General features: G+C 38.0%; 1 long non-coding RNA gene across 1 annotated transcript; it reads left to right on the top strand.

Annotated features, from left to right (window-relative positions):
* The first annotated feature begins 591 nt into the window (after nucleotides 1-591).
* On the top strand, nucleotides 592-2,609 carry LOC120309492. The gene is made up of 3 exons (XR_005557096.1): nucleotides 592-619; nucleotides 2,194-2,308; nucleotides 2,462-2,609. It is a non-coding gene; the product is annotated as an uncharacterized LOC120309492 (long non-coding RNA).
* Nucleotides 2,610-6,442: the final 3,833 nt, after the last annotated feature.

Below are 6,442 nucleotides of genomic sequence, written 5' to 3'. Positions count from 1 at the left end.
ACAAAGATGATTAGGGGACTGGAGGCTAAAGCATATAAGGAAAGACTGCTGGAATTGGGTATGTCTAGTTTAATGAAGACAAGGACGAGCGGGGACATGATAGACCCACCAAGAAGCAGAGCAGCTGTTTTCCTAAAACTCACCCATAAAAATGTGTCACCCATGATAGCAGTGCCAACCCCAGATTTCTACCACTTGGTTCTAAGGGCTCTTCCCAAACTCCAGCCATTAGTGAACATGGCCAAGCACTATCATCCTGGACTGTAGAGTCTGGGCAGGAATTCAGTAAGGAATTTTCTTTGCCCCATTAGGACACTGCAAATCCTGAGCCTCCAATCTTTTATAACCATAGCAGGTTAGATGTTCAACTAAGTCTGCTGTTCTTCTAAAGGCTTTTGTAACAGCTTACAAACAGGAGTGTTTCAATACAAGGAAGATGCACCATTGCAAAAACTATTTTGCAATAGTTCACTGAAGTGATATGATGCAACCATTACAACTCCATAAATAGAGAGCCATGTCTGTCCCAGGAGTAAGGTTTGATCCAGAACCAGTCTCAGCATGAAGATCCTTTACCTGCTGTTTGCATTTCTTTTCCTTGCATTCCTGTCTGAACCAGGTAAGAAACAAAATTACTGATAATTTAGAAAGGATTGGTAACTCACTCCTTTTTAAACAAGTGTGATCATCACTGAAAGCAGGATAATCTTCAACATGTTTTTGTTTTACTTTACAGATATATCTTTGAACAGTGTAGACTCCAAACATTTGAAAAATATGCCACTGATTTTTCTTTTGATTCACAATTCTTGAAATAACTTTATTGGGGTTTTTGTTATTGTAGCTTTTTTGTTGATTTGCTTCACTTTAGTATTGGTTTACCAAATTCTCAACCAAATGTGTTCTATTTGAATAAGGAGGCACAATGGAGAAACAGTTTGATCTAGTGATTAGAGCAAAACACTACAATTCTGGATACTGAATTCTAGTCCCACCTTGGGCCTGAAAGCTGACTGAGTGAATTTGGACCAATCTCTCTCTCTCTCCCCTCCCTCCCTCCCTCCCTCCCCCCTCTCTCTCCAAACCTCTTGATGGCATTGCTGTTATGGAGAGAAAAGGAGGAGGAAGGATTATTAGATACATTGAGTTATTTTTAAAAAATAAAAATGGGAAAAATAAAAGATATTAATGATCTAGTGAATATATTTGTACTTAATTGGGGAAAAGAGAAGAAATTGCAGCAAAATATCATAAATGCACAGCATTTCAAGAGCAGAAAAGAGCAGTGATAGAAACATTAAGAGAAGAGGGAGAAAGCCAAAGGAAAACCAGCTCCTGAAGTTTAAAGGAAGTTAAACCTTCTCACTCAAGGTTTTCATCCAAAACACACAATGCAACTGGCCACTGTAACTCAGCAAGGATCCATGGCAATAGTGGAGAGAAATATATCATAGCAAGGTCTATTCTTCATGTGAACCAGATTATTTCTTCCCTCATACATTAATAGATGCAGACTTACCAGCTAATTCATCTCTAATCAGACTTCAAACCTGGGTTAATAGCTGATTTATTTGAGCTGCTGCAGGAGATCAGCAGAGATGGATCTCTGTGGTCAGAGAAAACTTGCTGTAGTCCTAGGAATCCTGCAATTCTTGGAAGGATGTTTCCATTCCCACCTTGGATGAATGGTTACAAAAGCTGATGGAGTTAGCAGAGTTGGCTAAACTGACTATTTTGATAAAAGAAAAGAATATAAGTACTTTTGTTTCTACTTGGAAACTGCTTCTGGACTTTCTGCTTGAGGTGGAAATAATGATACTATGATTTTGGGGTGTACTGATTAGACTGACTTGTTGATAGAGAAATGGCTAGTTCATACTACTACAGAAATGTAAAAAATTTAGATTCAATTTTAATGCCTTATTTTACTGCAACAGAGGGAATCAGAAGTCAACGCCTTTTGTTTCTCCCCCTCCCCTTTCCACATTTTCCTTTTTCCTCTTTCCCTATTGCTCTTCCTTACTATTTGTTTTTTATTTTCATATTTTTATGTTATAAATGAATAAAATTATAAATTGATAAAGGAATCCTGCAATTCTGTAGAAGAAGGTAATGTCTTGGAATGAAAAATGTATTTAAATATTAAGGAATCTTTACTCATAATTTACCTGTCTCCTCTTTTTCTTTTCATAGGAAATGCCCACAGCCAGTGTGAGAAGCTGAAAGGAATCTGCTCTCTCACTGAGTGTATTAAGGGCACTGACCTTGGGAAGCAGGGCTGTGCTTCGGGATCGAGATGCTGTAAACGGTAAGAAAACTCTCCTCTAATAAAGATACTACAGATATAATACATAATGAGATTCTAATGCCTGATATAATTTGCATTCACAAAGCTTTGCAAAGCAAAGAACTTACTTTAAACTCACTTTGATCAACTTATTATTTTTTCTCATTTGTATAGCTTGTAATGCCATCTCCATCTATGACCATGGATACCTTCAGGATACCTGCAAGATATGGCCAATGACCTGAGATTACCGCCTGCTGTCGATTTATCTTTCTTTATGTAAATCAAATTGCTACCCATCAAATTCTAAAACATTTATGCATTGAAGTAAAATTTGAAATCTTGAAATAAAGCTAAATGAACATTGCAGATGTTGTGCAATTTCTTTAAAAAGTACTTGGGAGCAGTATATTCCTGTGACTACTGGTATATGAGAGAGAGAGTGGGGGTGTTGCCTGCTCTTCAACCACATATTATGCTATAATTTCACACAGTCTCATTCTTCCCTTTCGGTTTATTTATTTATTGGAGCAATTACTTTGCCACTGATGTCTTCCAGCTAATGTAGTTGCTTGGGCAGAAATAGTATACAATCAAATTTAAGCTATTCATTAAGATCTTGGAAAAGAGCAGGAAAAAAATTCTTAAGATTATTTTTTCTCAGTTTAAATACCATTGGATACAACTTAGAATAAGAATGACTTTGTCATATCAGCACAGTCTAGATCTTAATAAAGGAAATGAAGATGTAGCAATAGGAATAGGAAAGCAATAGGAAATCCGCAAGAGACAGGATCCTTTCCTGGCCCATTCTTTTTGTTAAATAGACAGACCAACAGATGTTATTATATTGATTTTAGGTACCATCTAAACAAATAGACTACACAATAAAACCACATTATCAGAGGGTGAGCCACCTAGGACCTGATGCACACAAACACACACAGCCAACATGTGAGGGATACTATTGTGGACACTATTATACCTATGTTAATAAAGGGGTGTGATCTAACAATGTACACAGGTGAAAACATAATTTGCACAACCAGTATCCATACAAGCCTGAACCCATTTATTTCCCCTCTCAACTTTCATTCACACACTTTCTATTTCTTTTTTATTACAATGTCTAAATTTATAAGGGGATGTAAATATTTAACTAGTGGCATAAATCATCCTATAAAATGTTAAAATCTCAGCTATGAATCAGGCTTCACTGAAAAAAATTATTAAAATACAAATAGTAATTTCCAGGACCAATAGTTTACATATATTCATTCTTTATTAGCCTTTTAATGCAGCATTTTTTACAACATAGACAGGGTACATGTAACACAGAAATTAGCTAGATTTCCCTTTTCCGCTTTTATCCTCATCCCTCATGTTTAGGGTTCTTTCTCAAATCAACTCTATCACAGCATGGAGTTCAAAGGAGGTGGGATAGCCTAATATACCTCGACATGTTTTTTCCATCTCCTTTAGTGGTTTTCATTCATTTGGATAAAAGAGTCTGTGTGGAATTCCTGTAACTACTCAATATTTCTGATGATTCAGGTAACCAAGTCTGTTGCTATAACAAGTAAATACGTACTTCCCTCAGCTGGAAGCCCACAATTATGTTTCAGGTAAATGTTGAAATATTTAATATGGATCTAACATTAGGTGCATAATGGCATCATAATATGGTCATAATATGGTGAATATTATTGTATTCTTTACCTTATTTCATTTTATGTCAAGGTTCTAGTTAAAAAGCCCAACAAATTAAATCCACCACATTGTGATCTCTAATGTAAAGCTTTAGTAGGCATAGCATATCAGCACAGTAGAAAGAATACCAGCTATGGCAATATGGCAGGAAAAAGTTAACTAAAAGCATAAAACCTTCCCTCCCCTCTCACATTGTTTGAGAAGAAACTTCAATTTGCCAAAACATCTCTTCAATGACCTTGGCTCTCACACTGATAGCAACCACCTGTGCATACTAAACCTCCCCCCCCCTCACTGTAGGCAAGCTAGAAGCATCATGGCAGTTCTGAAGCAAGGGATCTTCATAGCTTGAAACTTTATTGTTAAACAACATATCAGTTTGTCCCCAGATGTCCTCATTTCCCTCTCTGCACATACAGTACTCATTACACAAGATAATTGACCATTTCTGGGGTAATACCAGGAGCTCAACATTATTTCTAGACTTCAATGCACTTTTAGAAATACAGCTGACCTCAGCCTGCTCCCTGTGGTTCTTGAGCAAAGAACTACATTACTAATAATTGACTTTCTTTCCAGAGCGGCTAGTTTTGCCATTTGTAGTCTCACTGACCCACTAATATTCACTTCATCTGAGGGCAAGGTTGTCAGGGGAGAGTCCACAGAAATGGGCTCCACCCTGAAGGCAAAGAGCCCTTTCTAACTCCAATTCTGTCACTGGCAGGGAGAAGAAAGGAGGTGTGGGTCTAGTAAACCCTGAAATGTTCTCCTATCTTCTCTAGCTCTTCTTATTCAGCTGAATAAAAGAGTCCAATGGAAGACTGAAAAATTCCTATACCTACTGGCTCTTCCTGATGATCCAAAGAACTAAGCCTGTTCTACTGTACATAAATACATACTTCCCCCACGTGACAGCCCATAATTATGTTCCAGGATAATATTGAGTAGCCGTATTTAGTTTGCATCTAAGATGATGTTGACTGCATAACTAACACATAATACTGTGAAGACAGGCATTATGTTGTAAGGTCACTAGGAATATGGGGCAATGTCTTGTGTTTCACTTTGAAATTATCTCTCGGACTCTATAAAATCCATGGCAGGTGACACTTCAGTCCTATCCGAATTGAGATAAAATGAGGGACCTCCGCCTAAGGGGCCTTTTCACACGAAGAGAAAGCCACAAAACCAGCATTAACCTTAACCCTAACCCACTGCTATTTACATTAAGAAGGGGATTTTAAACCAACACAAGAGTATTTTGAGAGAAAATATTTCACTCCTTAAGAAAAGTATCTCTTCTTATAGCAGAAGGGAACATTTGAGCAATTGCAAGATAGATTTTTTTTTTATTTTACTAATGGAACTCTCTAATCTGGGATAACCACTAGTCAACTGTTAGCTGCTCACTTCTTTCTCCTGCTTCTGATCTCATAGACCATGCACCATAGAATAATAGAGTGGAAAGGGACCTTGGAGGTCTTCTAGTCCAACCCCTTGCTCAGGCAGGAAAACCTATACCTTTTCAGACAAATGATTATCCAATCTCTTTTGAGAGGCTTTAGTGATGGAACACCCACAACTTCTGGTGGCAAGCTATTCCATTGGCTGATTGCTGTCATTGTTAGGAAATTTCTTCTTACTTCTAGGTTGATTTTCTGCTTGGTTAGTTTTCAACCATTGCTTCTTGTCTTGCATTCAGGTGCTTTGGAAAATAGTTTGACCCTTTCATCTTTGTAGGAGTAATACTCCCTCAAATATTGGAGTATTACTATCATGTTACCCCTAACCCTTCTTTTCAGTAGACTATACCCAATTTGTGTAACTTCCTTCATACGTGTTAGCCTCTAGCCCCCTAATCATTTTTATCTTCTCTGTATCCTTTCCATTTTTTATAATGGGGTGACCAGAGTTGGATGCAGTATTTCAAGTGTGGACTTACCAAGGCATAATAAAGTGATTCTAGAACTTTGCATGATCTTGATTCTATATCTTTATTGATGCAGCTTATGATAGCATTGGCTTTTTTGGCTGTTGCTACGCAGTATTGGCTCATATTTAAGTAACTGTCCACTAGGACAATCTGTGAACAGATCTGCGAACATCTGTTGTTGTTGTTAACTGCGAAGTCGTGTCCGACCCATCGCGACCCCATGGACAATGTTCCTCCAGGTCTTCCTGTCCTCTACCATCTTCTGGAGTCCATTTAAGTTCACACCTACTGCTTCAGTGACTCCATCCATCCATCTCATTCTCTGTCGTCCCCTTCTTCTATTGCCCTCAATCTTTCCCAGCATTAGGCTCTTCTCCAGTGAATCCTTCCTTCTCATTAGGTGGCCAAAGTACTTGAGTTTCAACTTCAGGATCTGGCCTTCTAAAGAGCAGTCGGGGTTGATCTCTTCTAGGACTGACAGGTTTGAACGCCTTGCAGTCCAAGGGACTCGC

The sequence above is a fragment of the Crotalus tigris genome, unplaced genomic scaffold (genome assembly GCF_016545835.1).
Source record: "Crotalus tigris isolate CLP2741 ecotype Arizona unplaced genomic scaffold, ASM1654583v1 scf7180000018026.535452, whole genome shotgun sequence".
In the NCBI taxonomy this organism is placed as follows: Eukaryota; Metazoa; Chordata; class Lepidosauria; order Squamata; family Viperidae; genus Crotalus; species Crotalus tigris.
This window is presented reverse-complemented; position numbering and strand designations above follow the sequence as displayed.